General features: G+C 40.2%; 1 pseudogene; it reads right to left on the bottom strand.

Moving 5' to 3' along the window:
- Positions 1–14,520: 14,520 nt before the first annotated feature.
- Positions 14,521–15,257, bottom strand: LOC102761805 (annotated as a pseudogene).
- Positions 15,258–18,168: the final 2,911 nt, after the last annotated feature.

Raw genomic sequence — 18,168 nt, 5'->3', positions numbered from 1 at the left:
AAGTTTCTTCTAGGTATTATGCTGGAGAGTGCTGGAAATCAACGTAACATATATGATTTCAAACTTTGTGAGCCAAGAATCTCTTTTCAAAAAGGAAACTGAACCATTCTCCTGATATGTTCAACAATTTAAAGTAGTTTTGTTTGGATGGTGGGGACTATCATATTTCTGCTATGATTGGAGGATAGAAGTTTCTTTACAAAATCACTTGGGCTTTACACAAGAATTGCTTATCTTTAATCCAGATTTCAAGAATGTAAATTTTCAATATCTTAACAATGTGTCAATGACATTTTAATTTTTTCTATAGTGCAAAATATAAAAACCACTAAAATAGCCAAGCAAAACTTCTGTGTTCTATTAAATTCAATAAAGGCCAAGTTTTCATCAGGCAGATTATCTCCAGTAATTAGTGGGGAGATTATGGCCAATATTTCCAATAATGTGAATCCTTGATAGAGTGTCAAGAGTGAGAGAAGAAAGGACTGTGAAAAGAAGGTTTAGGAAAAAGGGATGCATTTCTAAAATAAGATGGTGGATCTTAGAAGAAAATAAGCAATTTAAAAATAAAGTAACAGACTTGGTGACCTTTCTCTAGTGCCTTTAAGCAATTGTCCTTTGCAGTATCTCTTTATTAGATTGGGTTCCTTAAAGTTATCATACAACTTTGTTTTTGTTCTTTAAAGAATTCAGCCAAATTAGCTTATTTGGCATCTTACGGAGAAAAGCTTAGATGATCGAATTAGTTTTCTATAACTGCTATTACAAATTACCACAAAATTGACAACTGAAAAACACAGGACTTTCAATAAACATGGAGAAGCAGGTAAATGCTGTGCTCACTTCCTCCCAGGATCATATCAAAATTACAACTGAACTACAGAACAAGCCTAACTTAGAACCCGAAGTCTAGCTGAAGAGAAGTCCTGTAACAGGGTATACAGAGAACCCACATGAGACTGATCGGAGGGGCGGAGGCTCAGAATGAGCCGGGCCCACATCAGAGTTTCCCCTAAGGAGCTAAGGGTCCCAGCCCCACACCAGGCGCCCCAGCCTAAGGTCCCAGTGCCAGGAAGAGAAGTCTTCATAACTTCTGGTTGTGAAAAACAGTGGGGATTTTGACAGAGTGAAACAGAGGGCCTCTGGAATACAAGATGTTCCTCTTAAAGGGCCCATACACAGACCTCCTGGGACTCACTGGCACTAAGATCCAGTGCAGGGGCAGCAGCTCAAAAGGTGCCTGGGACACGCGGGGAGGAACTGAATGGTATATCTTCAGGGTCGGGGCTGAAGAAGCAGCTTTCTGCCAGACAGATATTTGGGCAGAAGCTGGTACAAAGTCTGAGTCTCTATCATCCTGATTAACATTGCTTATCCAGCCCTGGTGATTTCCCGAGGCCCTGCCCCACCTAACTTTTAGATCCACCCTAAGCTGCTTCCAGTCTTTTTTATACAAATAGCCTGTCTCAGATCATGCTGTAGACTTCCCCCAAATTTCTCAATGTTCACAAGCCCCAAACAAGTGGTGTATGTCCTCAAAACATCCTGTATTTCTTGTTAAGCCCCTGGAATCCTGGAACTAATTACAGCTAGCTTCATTTTGCAGCTTAGCCTCTCCCAGATGACTCCCAGACCAGCACAAGATCACTTTCTAGTTCACACCAGGTGTTCCTGGGCAGGCACAGGCAGTACTGACCTTGGCCTGTCCCAGAGTCAAACCCAAGGGCCTCAGAGCCAACACATTCAGTGGCCAGCTTCAGAACACACCAGGACACTACTCAACCACCTCCACAAACAACACACCCCAGCAGCAGGTTTGATAGGCACCAGAGCCCCCCTCAAGTGAATCCTGTTCAATGGAGTCAACCCTTGCCCAACAGCACCTCTGTTGTAGTTATAGCCATTCCTTACAGCCAATAAGCCTGAGGGTCAATCCCTCCTATTGAAATACCAACAGCAATTAAGGCTCAACTACAACAGGAGGCCACACACAAACCACCAAGGGACACAACTGGTGCACCCGGATCAGGTGACCAGGTTGACTTTGCCATATGAGACCTAATGCATAAAGCCACTCTATCAAGACTGGGATATGTAGCAGCTCTATCTAATATATAGAAATAAACAAAGAGAGGTAGCCAAAATGCAGAAATAAAGAAACATGTTCCAAATGAAAGAACAGAACAAAACTCTAGAAAAAGAACTAAACAAAATGGAGACAAGCAATCTATTAAATGCAAAATTCAAAACACTGGTTATAAGGATGCTCAATAAACTTAGGGGAAGAGTAGATGAACTCAGTGAGAACTTTAACAAAGAGATAGGAAATTTAGCCAAACTGGTTTGTCTCAGTGGATAGAGCATCGGCCTGTGGACTGAAAGGTCCCAGGTTCGATTCCTGTCAAAGGCATGTACCTGGGTTGCGGACACATCCTCAGCAGGGGATGTGCAGGAGGCAGCTTATCCATCTTTCTCTCTCATCGATGTTTCTAACTCTCTATCTCTCTCTCCCTTCCTCTCTGTAAAAATCAATAAAATATATTTAAAAAAAAGAGAGATAGGAAATTTAAAAATGGAGATAGAACATAAAAAAAGAACCAGCGAGAAATAAAGAAATAAATAAAGAATACATTAGGGGAATCAACAGCAGATTAGATGATGCAGAAGATCAAATCAGAAATTTGAAAAACAAGGTAGCTGAAAACTCCTGATCAGAACAGCACAAAGAAAAAAAAATCCAAAATATCTCTCTCTATCTCTATCTCTCTATCCCTTCCTATCTCTAAAGACATTCTTGGGTGTGGATTAAAAAACAACAACAACAAAAAAAAAAACAATGAAAAAAACAAATGGTAACTCTCCTTCACTGCTGGTGGGAATGCAGACTGGTGCAGCTATTGTGGAAAACAGTATGGCGTTTCCTCAAAAAACTAAAAATGGAACTTCCATTTGACCCAGTAATACCACTTCTAGGAATGTATCCCAAGAAAATAGAAACACCAATCAGAAAGGATATATACACCAGTATGTTCATAGCAGCACAACTTACCATAGCCAACATTTGGAAACAGCCTAAATGCCCATCAACAGATGAGTGGATTAGAAAACTCTGGTACATCTACACAAAGGAATACTACACTGCTATAAAAAAGAAGGAATTTGCCCTAACCAGTTTGGCTCAGTGGATAGAGCGTCGGCCTACGGACTCAAGGGTCCCAGGTTCGATTCCAGTCAAGGGCATGTACCTTGGTTGCAGGCACATCCCCAGTGGGGGGTGTGCAGGAGGCAGCTGGTCGATGTTTCTCTCTTATCGATGTTTCTAACTGTCTTTCCCTCTCCCTTCCTCTCTGTAAAAAATCAATAAAATATACTTTTTAAAAAAGAAGGAATTCTTACCATCCAGCATGGATGGAGCTGGAGAGCATTATGCTAAGTGAAAATAAGCTAGGCAGTGAAAGAAAAACACCACATGATCTCACTCATTTATGGATAATAAAGAACATTATAACCTGGTGAACAAAAAGATAGATACAGAGGCAGAGAAGCATGGAACAGACTGTCAAATTGCAGCGGGAAGGCTGGGGAGTGTGTGTGGGTGCGGGGCGGGGGAGCTAAGAGATCAACTAAAGGACTTGCATGCATGCATATAAGCATAACCAATGGACACAAGACACTGGGTGGAGTGGGGTGAGGGCATGTGCCAGGGGTAGGGGAGGCTTGGGTAAGGTCAATGGGAAAAAAAAAGGAGACATATGTACTACTATCTGTAATAATTTAAACAATAAAATAAAATTTAAAAAAATACACACCAAATATTTTTGTCTTTATTTAAGTTACTCTAAGATCCCCATCAGATTATTTTTAAAGACATTGCAGTTTGGCACCCAGAATTCTAGTGTTGACACACTAATCTCAGTTCTCATATTTTTATTGGGGGAATTGCCTCCACTCTCGTATAGTAGAGTGTGTGTTAATGCAACATCAAATATAAATATTTTGTTTTCTTTTTCCAAAGATATGGACAATTTAAATTATAATAGATTCGTTGTATTCAAATTAGCACAGGGGAAATTATCAGGAAAATAAATATAAAAGATGTTTCCAGCTACAAATATTTAAAGAAAAGAAACTGGATGTAGTTAAATGATATTATTCTTTACTTGCTCTGGTAACTAAAGACCTAGGGGTAGGGGCCACTCTAGAACTTTCAACTTACTCTATCAGCTATCTATTCCTGAAGATCTCTTTAAGGCTTAACTGGAAAGGGGATGCCTGCAGGATTTCTAGGTTTTATATCTCACAAAATATAATTTTTTCTGCCAGAAGCAGAAAAAGTGGGATGCTTCCAGATGGTTTTTTAGAAAAGAAGGGGAAAATTGCCCAGAGACAACAACTAGAATCTCATTAGTCTGAATTGCATCATTAACAAGGAGGTTGGTATAATCCTGAGATACGAGCTGACTGTTGGAGCTAAAAGCTAAATAAGCCCCATCTGCTATGTGAGCTATGTTAGGCAGTGGTAGACATCTAAGAGATGTTGGGCATTTTTTATTAGTAAAATGAAGAGAAGGGGGAATAAATCATATACAGTTATCCAAACTATCCACCATGAGAGACACACAAATGGGAGCTATTTCAATGAAGACACTTGTCAGAAAGCATATTAAAAAAAAACACACACAAAAAGCCAAAATTTTGATATAATAATCCAGTTGTATTAGTCAATAGGCAGAAATAATTAGTAAGTGATAAAATCTTGAGGGAAATTTTCTTTTACTCAATTTTGGAATTGGACATAATGTGACTTTCATGAAATGACAAAATTCACTAACCCAATGAAATTACCTAGATTTTTGAGTTGAAATATTTTTGTCTTTATTTAAGTTACTCTAAGATCTCCATCAGATTATTTTTAAAGACATTGCAGTTTGACATCCAGAATTCTAGTCTCGATTCTCATATTTTTCTTAGGGGAATTGCCTCCACTCTCATATATTAAACGGCCTTTGCATGCTTAGTTGCCTAAATCTATTATTGCCAGCTTTATTTTATTTTATTTTTTGCCTTTATTTCAAACACATCTATCAAATCACCTGTTGGCACTTTCCACTTGCTTGAGGTCTGGGCATAGCAAACTCACAGCGTCCAAATCTGTGCACATCATTCTCTCTCAAATTGCTTTTAGTGTAATTTGTGTCTGAGTGTTAATATCTTCCATCCAGACATTGAAGCTATATCCTGAGGGTCATGACTTTACCCTTCTTCCCTGGAGCACATACTAACCAATCCTAAAATTCTAAATAGCATATCCTCTATTTTATTCTAAAATCTAATCTATTCATCATTTTCTAATCCTCCTACCACAACCCTAGTTTATTTCCTCAGAGGTTCTTCTTAGACTTATATAATAAGCCACTTAACTGGTTTATCTGCTTTGAAATTTGTCTTCCTTAAATCCTTTCTTCCCATAGCTTTCAAAGTCAATCTTTTGAATTTCAACTCAACCTGTGTCACTTCCATGTCTAATCTGTTCAAAGACTTCCTCTCACCTATAGAATAAAAGGCAAGTAAGTTAAAATGATTTTTCAAGTTGACTCTTAACACCTCCACTATTATTCTTGATAATCTCTACTTGACATCAGCCACTTCAAGCAAATTACTTTCCTTGCTTTTGTGGCTCTGTGTCCCTTTCTCGCAGACAGCCTTTCTTCTTTCCAACCATACTTGGTCCGGCTAACTCTTGTTTATTCTTTATGGCTCAGGTCAAACACCATGTCTGACCTAGAGGATGTTGGTTTAGTCCCTCCCCACACATTTCCAGGCTTGATCAAGTATCCTTTTTCTTGCTGCCCTTAAGTCCCATACAAGCAAATTCATTGTCCTCACAGAAGTAAATTTATCTGTTAATTTCACTTTCTAGGCTAGAATGAAATATTTGAGAATAAAGAATATGGCATTATTTTTTTTCATCCACCCAGTTCCCAGCATAGTACCTGATACATGTAATTATTTGATGATTAAATAATGACTGTTTGATGGAAGAATGTCTTAATGAACAAATAGTAAGAGCAGACATGATAATATATCATTTTAAAAGCTAAAATTGACTATACATATAGACTGAAAATATCCAAAATGATTCCCACAATTCTATTTAAGATTGGATCTATAATTTTTAGGAATTTTTGTCAAATGATTCAGCATAGTGTTTTTTTCAATGTGGTGCCAATAATGAAAATAGAATAATATATATTTTGTGGAATATGAGCACAAAAGATATATTAGTTTGTTAGCAAAATAAAATAAATTATACATTTTATTTTAACTGTATCTCATTCTCCGTTTTAATGTAAAGATTAAATATTCTGTCTTTCAAACTATGTTCTTTTGATTCCAAGCCATACATCTCCTTTTATGTCATGTGTTCTTGCAATTTACTAAATTTTATTATATTAATTTTCTAAACTATAAATAGAATGTTAATAAACCTCCTACAAAGAGTAGTTACAATGGTTGAAGGCTACTTGAGTCAAAATCTTTCAACAGTCCAAATAGCATTAAAACAGTGACTGACATAAATGTTAACTATTATTATGATTATAACAGGGAAATAATAAATTTGATGATTTAAAATATGTATTATTCAAGTAAATTAGTATATAACTTATTAAATTAAGTGATATCTTAGGAACCTTGAAGTGTGAAATTGCAAACTCCTAACAACATCTTCTTCAAGTATTTATCACTTATTTTTAATGAATATTCTCTTCAAATATCTTATCACTTATTTTAAATTAATATCTTAGTTTTCTATTATTTTTAGTCTTTCAGCTGTCATATCTTGCTATTGTCAATATCCCAAGTTATAACATCATTTTCTGTCAATAAGTGTATTTAGACACACAAACAGTTAAACAATATTGTCTGAGAGTATGGCTGCTTGGCCAAAGAAAAAATCAGTAGGGAAGGAATTGATTAAGCTAAGGTGCCCAGCACAGTTTGTTGAATGGCTATTCACTTCAACTAATTTAGGATATAATGTTAATATTTGATGCAGCAGCCACGGTAAAATTTTTAAAAAAGGCTTTAATAAATGTAACATTTAAATCCATGTTGCCCCTTAATTTATTTATAGTCAACATATCTTAAATACATACACTGATATTTATGAATATGTATAATTATTATAATTCTCTTTTCTTCACACAGTATTAAGTTTAATCCATTGAAGTAGAAACTTCTAGAAGACAATGGAGTTTATTTCCATTTCCTCAAGTTCTGCCTTGTCTTAAGAATCAATCCATCTATTTCTAAAAGTTATATTCACTCACCTGTAGTTTTTATTCTTCCTTAAATTGGAAAGGATGTGAAGGCAGCAGCTTTGTGGTGCTCTGTGCCTGAGATTCTCCCTAATAGCCAGCTGCCATGGGAACCTGCTTGGCAGGTGCAGTTTAACTTGACAGTCATTCCATTTCCCTTCATCCTACTTCTGCCAATCTTTGACTGCTAACAGCCATTTCAATGGTGAAGGAAGAGAAGCAAAAAGAAAATGAACAGACTATTTTATTAATTGTTTCATTGGTCTTTTTGATAGAAGAATTGTTTGGTAAAGTACACTAAAATTTGTGATTAATCTTATTTAGTAATCTAAACTACCACTTTGGCTATCTGTATTGTCTGCTTTTTTAATAAACAAGACTAACATTTTAAAAACAAAGAGAAAGAAACAGTATTTTCTAGCAACATTAATTTCCATTATTTACAATTTTTTCAGATTCCTCCTTATTTTATTGTCCCACTGAATGAGATCTGAAATATCTGAGACATAACAATCAGAGCTTACTTTATTCCATACAACTTTGGTAGCTGCCACCTTTTGAAACATGTTTAGGAAAATAGCCCCTTTCCATAAGTTATGTTCTCTGTTCTTCCTCTTTCTTTATCTCTTCCTAAAACTAATTTGCGGTATGCATTTCTATGACACAGCAGATCAGTAAATGAAGGTTAATGATGATTTTTTTTATCTAAATAAAGTAAACCACCTTTTATGGATTTTTGTGTGTATTAACTTATTCTCCTGGTGGGGAGTCAACATAATCAATAAGAATATATAGGCTAGAATTATGCTCTCTCCTCTGTGTTTACACTCCTCCCAGATGGCTATGTGCCGCCTCCATAATCTTGTAACATATTTTTTAATAATCTGTTAATCACTTTCTAGGGCTACACATATAAAAACAATATAACTCAAACAAAGCATTTTTATCTTTCCCCATATCATTCCCTAAATGGGCTAAATGAACATTTTTTGACTTGAAAATTATCACAAGGTTTTGTATATTTTAATCTATAATGGATAAAATATGTGAAAATATCATTTTAAATGAAGTAAGTTTTTATTAGAAAGTGGCTGAAATTATTTTGACACATTGGGATGCTGTTGGTGACCATTTCAAAAAGTTTGAACCATAGCAGATACTGAAAAAAAAATAAAATAAAATAAAAGAGATAGAGATGGAGACAGAGTAATATTTAGTTAAGAAAAATAATGCAACAAGAAAATGCCAAAGCTTTTAGATTATAAACATTATTAGCCAAGGCGGTTTGTCACCCTTAGGTGATAAATTTATTTTACAGAAATCCATAAGATTTTTAAAAAATGAAAAATGGCTTGCTCAACAATATAACCTTGAAAAATATGCAAACTCATTGTCAAAAAATAAATACATAATGAAGTAATTAACATAAAACAACTTACTTTTGAATGCAACAATTTACTATTTGCCTTATGTCTTAATATACATTATCAAAAATTTAATTTAAATTTAAATTCAAATCCAAATGAAATAATATGATATTATTTAATATTCAAATTTTTATCATTGTGCTTTACTAAGCTATTGTCTCTCAGTTCTGAATCTACTCTACTAGATTTTGCTTTCTCATGCTGAAGCGGAGAACTCCACAAATGCCAATTCTTCTTTGCCACTTGGCCTTCTGATGTATTCTGATAATGAAGGGCACCTCGGATAGAATGGAAAGCAGACTTGGGAGAAGAAACTTTTGTATTTCTGCTTGCCTGCTGCAAACTATAACTGTCGCAGAGTTCCAGCAGTTTATCACAGCTTTCGGCTTTTGTGGCACACTCAGAGCCAGCCACCTCGGGCTCACCAGGCGCCAGTGCTGGCTAGGTCGGAGCCCACTGATGAGCCTGAACTCCAACTCCTTTGTCCCCAGGCCAAGGGTGAAAGTTGTTTTCCACAGCTAACAATTCTGGGTATAACAAAAGCCCAGAAAGTAAGATCCTCTCTCTACTTACGTAAATGTTTTCCTGTTTTTTTTTTAAATTTATATATCTAGTGTGATTTCTGTTTTACTGACTAGACACTGTATGATATAAGAATTATGTTTATGGCCTGACCCATCTATATTTTTATGTTTTATATTTCTCATTTATTCTTCATAAGATAATCAGAATTGGATTAAAAATAATCTTTGCTCTTTTATAATCTCTTTTATGGCTTCATGTATAGTATATTTTCATTTAGTTGAGTATACATTTCATTGTTTTTTTGTTGTTGTTTTTTAACATATATTTTTATTAATTTCAGAGAGAGGAAAAGAGGGAGAAAGAGTTAAAGCATCAGTGATGAGAGAGAATCATCGATTGACTGCCTCCTGTGCTTCCCACACTGGAGATTGAGCCTGAAACCTGAGCATGTGCCCTGACCAGGAATCTGAGGGTGACCTCCTGATTCACAGGTCAGCGCTCAGCAACTGAGCCTCCAGCCAGGCAATTTCATTGATTTTAACAATGTGATCAGCATTTCTAACTCACCCAAAACAAAAGGTAGAGCAGTACAGTGGGGAAATGACTAATCTTTTCAAGGAATGTCATCAGGTCAATTGGTTATTTATGTGAGGGAAATATATATCTAGACACCTCACACCATACACAATTCCAGATATAAGGCTAAGGTGAAAGGTCGTATTTGAAGAGAAATCTTAGCAAACAATCATTGACTTTGAAGGAGAAAAGCATTTCTTAAATAAAAGGCAAGATCACCAACAATAAAAAACTTTTGCACATTGGTCTAGCCATGATCGGCAAACTGCGGCTCAGGAGCCAAAATACCACATGTGGGAGCGCAGGTACAGTGCAACTGAAACTTCGTGGCCCATACACAGAAGTTGGTAATTTGTGAAAGAGCCGCACTCAAGGGGCCAAAGAGCCGCATGTGGCTCACGAGCTGCAGTTGCCGACCACGGGCTACAGTGAAAGTGATAGTTAATTGCTAAAAACACCATTAAGAGCCAACAGGCAACACATGTTTCAACTCCAGCTCTGAGATCCCGGCTCACTGTAAGCAGGTTTCTGAGGTTTTGTTTAGCTTCTATATTTGTAACAATGTTTCAAACTGCAAGCTCAGAGGCCTGCAGTGGCAGGCAGGGAACGTTGGAGACCTCCGTCACTGAAGCAAGCAAGCCTCATGTTCGCTTCAAGCTGCCTGGCTGCCGGCCGCCATCTTGGCTGGCAGTTAATTTGCATATCACCCTGATTAGCCAATGGGAAGGGTAGCAGAGGTACAACTAATTACCATGTTTCTCTTTTATTAGATAGGATAAGGAGAATGAAAGTTTAAGCCATAGTGTTTAATATAAGAATAGAGATAACATATATTGGCATAGATGTGGTGTATGGTAGTGATGATATGGGAGCATGATAATATAAATTGCTACAACCCTTTTAGAAAACTATTTGGCAGTTATATTAAAGTTGGACATATGCATATGTTCACCAAAAATAGGGACTAGCATTATGTACACAGGAATTATTTATAATAGCCTCAAACTATATAAAGGCCTATTAACAGTAGAGTGTATGCACACATTTTGATACATTCTCACTGCCCCCCTAAAAAATGCAGCAATAATTAACCTTTAAAACTACACCTTGAAACTATAGATTCATCTCACAAACTTAATGTTGAGAAAACCAACCCAGAAACTAGAGTGCATTCTGTCTTATTTCAGTTATATACATTTAAAAAAGAAGCAAAAACTAGTCTATGGTGTTAGCAGTCAGGATGAGTGGCTACTCTTAATGGGAGTGGGAGATAATGACTGAAAGAAAACAGAAGGAGGATTTCGAGTTTATTCTTAATGTTCTATTTCTTGATATGAATATTAGTTACATGGGTGTGCTTAGTTTGTAAAAACTTATCGGGCTATTTGTGAAGAGTGCACTCTATCATAAATATTTTACACTTTAATACAAAGTTGAAGGAAGTAAAGAAAGCTTGGACTTGGGCAAACCTGTATCTCACCACATGTATTCACCCAACATAATATTCTACCTCTCACCAGCTGAGGTAGTCATCATCTGGAACCCTATGTCACCATCCTTTTTTATGCAGTTTTATTTGCATTTTTATGTATTCCTAAGGAGTATTTTTAGGAATGCACAGGAGGAAGAATTATGATTTGTTTTTAACTTTATAAAGGATACTAAGCTATGTCCATAACGGCTGTTGAGATTTACTTTCTTTTTCCATATGATATTATATTGTTAAGGTTCAGATTTGAATACTAAAATTGACACTGCACAGTGCCTATGCATATGTGTGTATGCTTATGTAGGTACATGCGTTTGCTTAAATATTTTGATTTTTTTGGAGTTAAGTTCAATCCCTGTGCTTTACCTAATTTCTCAGGTATATTTTACAATGACATTATTAGAAAACTGGTTGTTTGCACAAGAAATGTGAACTTCTGTTCAAATGTAGATATAGACCAATATTAGTAAATAAATATAAAGTTTTTTTTTATTTAAAAACCTATAGTTTCCCATTTTCAGTAGCATTACTTTTGTATCATATACTAACACTAGAGGCCCGGTGCACAAAAATTTCTGCACTCGGGGGGGAGGAGGGTCCCTCAGCCTGGCCTGTGCCCTCTCGCAGTCTGGGAACCCTCAGGAGATAACCACCTGCTGGCTTAGGCCTGCTCCTGGGTGGCAGAAGGCAGGCCCGATCCCTAGGTGTAGCGCCTGGTCGGGCTCAGAGCAGGACCAATTGGGGAGTGGGGGTGCAGCCCCCTGTCATGCACAGAGCAGGGCCAATCAGGGGTTTGGGGCTCCGTACCCTGTCCTGCACAGAGCAGGGCCCATCAGGGGGTTGAGGAGCTCCCCCCTGTCACTCAGAGAGTAGGGCCGATAGGGGAGTTGGGGCACCACCCCCTGTCACACACGAAGCAGGGCGGATCAGTGGGTTGGGGTGCCGCCCTCTATCACCCACAGAGCAGGGCCGATCAGGGGGTGGGGGCGCCGCCACTTTCACACTCAGGGCAGGGCCGATGGGGAGGTTATGGCTCTACCCCGTCACACACAGAGCCGGGCCCATGGGGGGGGCGTGGGGGTTGGGGTGCTGCACCCTGTCACACACAGAGCCGCAGGGCAATAAGGGGTTTTTGGAGCTGCCCCCTGTCACGCTGATCCCCGTGCTGGGAGGCCTCACGGATCCACTGATCCCGGTGATGGGAGCTTATTACCCTTTTACTATATAGGGCAGAGGCCTGGTGCACGGGTGGGGCTGGTTGGTTTGCCCTGAAGGGTGTCCTGGATCAGGGTGGGGGTCCCCGCTGGGGTGCCTGGCCAGCCTGGGTGAGGGAATGATGGCTGTTTGCAGCTGGTCACACACCCTTCAGGGTGGGGGGTCCCCACTTGGGTGCCTGGCCAGTCTGGGTGAGGGGCTGAGGGCTGTTTTCAGGCTGGGGGTGACTGATGCTCCCAACCGCTTCTTTTTTCCTTTTTGTTTTTATTCTGGGCCAGCTTTGGCCTGAGGCTTGGCTCCAGCTCTTAGGCCTCCACTGCTGAAAGTAGGTTTCTGGCCTTTGCATACAATGTTGCGATCCTGCTGGCTGAAGTCTGGTGGTATTTGTTACAATGTTTGAAACTGCGGCTCAGAGGCCTGCAGCCGCAGGTGGGGAACGTTGGAGTCCTCCATCACTGAGGCAGGCAAGCCTCATGTTAGTTTCAAGCTGCCTGGCTGCTGGTCGCTATCTTGGCTGACAGTTAATTTGCATATCTTGCTGATTAGCCAATGAAAAGGGTAGCGGTCGTACGCCAATTACCATGTTTCTCTTTTATTAGTGTAGATACACCAACAGAATAAACATTTATTTTCTAGGCCATAATACTTAGATTTTTATTTGTTATGATAGCTAGATATATTGAAAGACATAATTTGACTTATGGTTTACATAAATTCAAGCTATACCAAGTATGTTGAATTAGGTCTTAGTGTATAGAAAAGTTGAAACCAACTTCTTAATTAATTAAAACAACTGATAGTACGATGCTTTGCTTTTATGAGCTCATTCTGAATGCATTCTGAGCACAATTTCTTAATGATAAGTGCAACAGTCCTATTACTACCATTTTAGTTAGATGAAGGTGGGTATAAGAGGCTAAATCATCATTCAAAAGTATCTCTATTTCTTAGAAAAGACAAGGAAGACTTAATATAAGGTATGAAATACAAAATTTACAGGTGGAAATTGCTATATTTTAATCTGTCTTTGACGTAGTGGATCCTGCACATGGGATTCTAGTGCTAACATTTGTTCCTAGTGGTAAAATTAATTCCTAGTAGTAACATTTTCAAGGTTGGTTGGACATGGAAATATTTTCATTTGGTGGGAAATAATGTTTCTTGAAAGACTTTTTACAACTTTGGAAGTTTTTACCCCTGTGGAAGTTTGTCCAAAATAGTATAATTCATGAGGAAATGCCTAAGTGAAACAGCTTGTTTCACAGACCTTCATTTTAATATTGAATTCAAAATGGAACAAAGCTCTTCATAATTAAAGTAGAGGCCCGGTGCACAAAAAATTGTGCACTGGGGGTGGGGAGTCCCCCAGCCCAGCCTGTGCCCTCTAACAATCTGGGGCCCCTTGGGGGCTCCTTCCCCTGGCTGCTGGCACAAGTTTTCCTCTGGCGCCCGGAACCCAGGCCTTCGCTCTTCGCTGGGAGGGGCCCGAACGGTGGGCGAGGGGCTTAGCTCTTTTAAAAATACTTCTGAATGTTTGGTAAATAACCCTGTAGGAATCTAGTTTCTGAAACATGCTGGTTGTTAAGGGCTGATTTGTGTAATCAACAAAATGTATGTGAAAATCCTAATCCCCAGAACCTCAGAATGTACCTGTATATGGAGAGAAGATCTTTAAAGAAGGGATTACATTAAATTGAGGCAGTTCCAGTGGGAGCCTTAGCCCATCTCACTGAAGTCCTTATAAGAAGAGGAATGTTGGGGTCCTGCCCCAGCAGGTCCAGGGGTTCCCAAAGGTGTGGACGGAGTTGGCAAAGAGGAATGACACAGAGGTAACGTTCAGGTTATCATCATAGCCAGGTTCTCTTTTTATTGTCCTGTTACATCTATATTTATACTATTTGATCCTATAAGCATGCTTCTATAAGCTTTTTTTTTGCCGAAGAGAGCATGGGGTCCGTTTATTGGGGGGTCAGTCAATGGGGGAGCTGGCTAGGGTGGGATAGGGCCTCAGCTTGTCTGGCCCCCGAGAAACCCAACTTGAGTCCAGAGCCTCGACCGCTTTGAAGCCAAGTCTTCCTCCACCTTTATCTGCATGGGGGCCAGCTCCGGAGTCAGCGGGACTCCCGCCCGGCACCCTTCCGGTGGCACTTGCCGCCTCTTCCAACCGCTGGGCCCCTGGCCAGTGGCCGGGCTGCTGGCTTCTGTGGGTGCTGGCGTCCTCCTGGGCGGGGACAGCTCCTCTTTCTCTGGAGGTTCCTTCTCAGCGTTGCCTGGTGTGGGGGTGTCTGTGCCCTGGCTGCCCTCGTCCTCCAGTAAGATGGTGAACTGGCTGGCCCCATAGTTGTCGCCGTAGGAGTCCAGCACCCTCTTGAGGAACATCCGCTTCTGCTGGAGTCTCCTTGTTATCCTCTATATCTGATGGAGCCTGTTCAGGACCCGCTCCTTCGCCTGCTCGATCTCCCTGCAGCGCCGATCCAGCGCCTGGTACTTCCTGCGATTGAGTTCCCCTTGGCGCTGCCGCCACTGGCCTCAGGCTGCCTCCTCCTCTTCATTTCGCCCCTGGAGGCTGGGGCTGCCCAGACCCCCAGACACGTACTCCACTTGGGTCTCAAGATCGCTCTCCAGGATGTGACCACTGAACAGAGGAGGCAGCGCCAGCTCCGAGCCAGGAGGTGCTGAGAACTCCTCAAAGCCCACAGCTGCCATGAGCCCCCTCTCTCTACTCCAGCTCCATTTCTCCCTGGCTCCAGGCACAGAACTTCCAACCTTGCAAGCCTCTAGGTTAAAGTGGCTTGCAAAACACACTCCCCATCTGATTTCACAGCCAGGCACCCAGGCCCTGGCCGCTAAGCCTCCTGGGAGTTGTAGTTCTCTATTTCTGGCTCACCTCCCTTACCCCACCCCCACCCCAGTCCCAGCTGAAAGGCCCTGCTGGCTGGTCCAAAACTTCAGCCAGGCATCTGAGTCACCTCCATCTTTATTCCTGTCCCAACACTGCGCCCTCTGACCACGGAGACTCTCCTCTTGGGAGGCCCCTGGGTCTCCATCTGGGGTTGGGGCTGCGCCACCGCATGTATTGGGTGCCCCAGTGTCGATGCAGCCCTGGCCCCTGGGTCTCCTTCTGGGTCTCCTTCTTGGGCCTGGCTGCATTGCCCCCCAGGGACCAGATCACATTCCCCAGTCAGCCACACAGCCTGGCCTCTGGCCCCGCATCTGGGTGTTCTCCGATTGGTGATCTGAGAAGCCAGGCAGGGCAGGGAAGAGGTGGACATCTGCTGTTAGGGTCAGTTTGCATATTACCCTTTCTATAATTGAAACACTGTTGCAACTCCAGGTCCGAGGCCCGGCTGGCCAAAAGCAGGTTTCTGGGGTTTGTTTATCCTCTATAATTGCAACATTGTTTCTTAGACTGCAGCTCAGAGGCCAACAGTGGCAGGCGGGGAACCTTGGCTTCCTCCATCACTGGAGCAAGCAAGCCTCCTGTTCGCTTCAGCTGCCTGGCTGCCAGCTGCCATCTTGGGCGACAGTTAACACATTGTTTGTGGGTAGTTTTTATAGCATGCTAACAGGTGGCGTGGGCCATTTGATAATTTTTTTGTACTAATGGCAATGTTCAGTAAAATTACGATAACTTTAGTTTACATATTTATACGTTACCCGCATTTTACCGCTAGTCTATAAAAAAAAAGTATTAATACGTATCCCGAGCTCTATCACACTGGTTGAACGTATAAATACATAAAACGTATAAATACGTTTCCCGCATACAATGTGTTAATTTGCATATCACCCTGATTAGCCATGGGAAGCATGTCAGAGGTACGGTTAATTACCATGTTTGCCTATTATTAGATAGGATAATCATTTGCCTTTGCTTTGTCACTGCAACCTATTTTCAAGTGAACAAAAAGCCCTAAAATTGGTATAAAAAAAGGTGTTATTATCCTTTCTTAAATTTGTTCAAACTTCCATCAGCCAGTAGACAGGACTCCTATTTATGTGTGTTCTTTTATGCAATTCCTATTAAGCCCTTTTTAAAAGTTCATTTCAAATAGTTTACTTAAAAATGAAGATAAAAATTTTACTAAGTTTGGTAAAGCTTTTCCTAAGCAGATTTTTCCTTCCTCTGTTGTTGTAACCTGTTGATAATTAGTTCTTTTAATAAGGTGGAAAACTATTAAAATATATTTCTTTGAATTGTGGTTCAATTTTCTTCAAACAACTATATAGAGAAGACATATGTGATTTTAAGGTAAGCCAGAGACCTGCTTTCTAACACATTTGCATTTTCCCAGAGCCTTTAATAGTTTTTCTTTGGACTCATGTCTTTGATTCTGTTTTTAGAATGATAATAACATGGTATAATAATGCATTAATAACCGTTTTCTTACCAGGTTAGCATGTGGTCAACTTTTGAGAGTCCTAGGTGGCAACTCTGAAGATGATTTGGCATGGGTCCTGGAAGGAAACTGTTGTAAGTGTTTCCCTCCACGTCCTGTGTGGTTCAGGGTTCGGGTCTGGAAGAGGAGCCGCACACAAATGAAATAGAAAAGACACTAGATAATTTGGGAATATTGGGGGACCAGGCGGCAAGTCCAACTCAAGAGGAAGGACTTCCGCTGTGCTCAGGCCTCACCAAGCTTTTATAGTGAGAGGTAAACAAGGTAGTGGTTACCATAGTTACACAGTTCTTGTGAGTTTCACTTGTTTACACTGTTCTTGTAAGTTTCACTTGTTTACACCATGGTTATACTTCCTGCACTTCCCCAGCCCATCAGATTCCCAGATAAGATCTAGGGAGTGTTATAAGGTCAAGCCTAATTATGCTAAGAGGACTGTGCCCTCTAACCTAGGGCTTGTTTGTGACTTTGCCAGCAAGTCAGTCCGAGGCTTAACCCTATATCAGTCTCCCACAGGAAACTATTCAGAATGCTGACATAACACAAAGGATCAGGTTGGCAAATCAGTCTTATAAGAAGCGGAGCTCTTACCCAGTACTAACTTACTGATAGTTCAATGACACAGGTGATCATGGCACACAGCAAAAACAGGGAGCGGTCTGGGACAACCAACAAGTACAATCTCATCCTTCCTTGTCACATCAGAATGCACTTCAGTGAGGATTAACATGAAAGAAATCTAAGTTATCATGGGGTTATACTATTTGCACAGAAGTGAGCCATTTCAGCATAAAACATCTTTATTTTATACTCAGTTCATAACTTATGTGATATTTTCCAGAAGGCCATGCTTCATAAACTCACAGGTTCCATGTTTGCTTACAATAAGCAAGCCTAGACAGACCGAGTTCATGCTGCTAAAGGGATTACATCCCTAAGGACTCTGGCTAACAAATTCCACCAGTTGGTCTTCAGGGCATTCTGTCTCTATAGAAGGTTTACAGAGGGTGGTGGGGTCTTAAAGGGTCTTCTTCCTTCTTTCTTTGCTGAGAGAATCTGCCCTTGTAGAAGATAATGGATTGTACACCTATTTATCATCATTTTCCCCCAAGCATTATTGGAAAGGGAAGAAAACCAGTTGAAGTAACAGGAGCTGGTGATAAAAAGAGAAATAGTTTGCCTAGGAAATAAAATACCAAAATGAGGGCTAAGGGTTT

This window comes from Myotis davidii, unplaced genomic scaffold (assembly GCF_000327345.1).
Source record: "Myotis davidii unplaced genomic scaffold, ASM32734v1 scaffold1325, whole genome shotgun sequence".
In the NCBI taxonomy this organism is placed as follows: Eukaryota; Metazoa; Chordata; class Mammalia; order Chiroptera; family Vespertilionidae; genus Myotis; species Myotis davidii.
The sequence above is the reverse complement of the archived record's forward strand: the minus strand, read 5'-3'. Positions and strand labels throughout refer to the sequence as shown.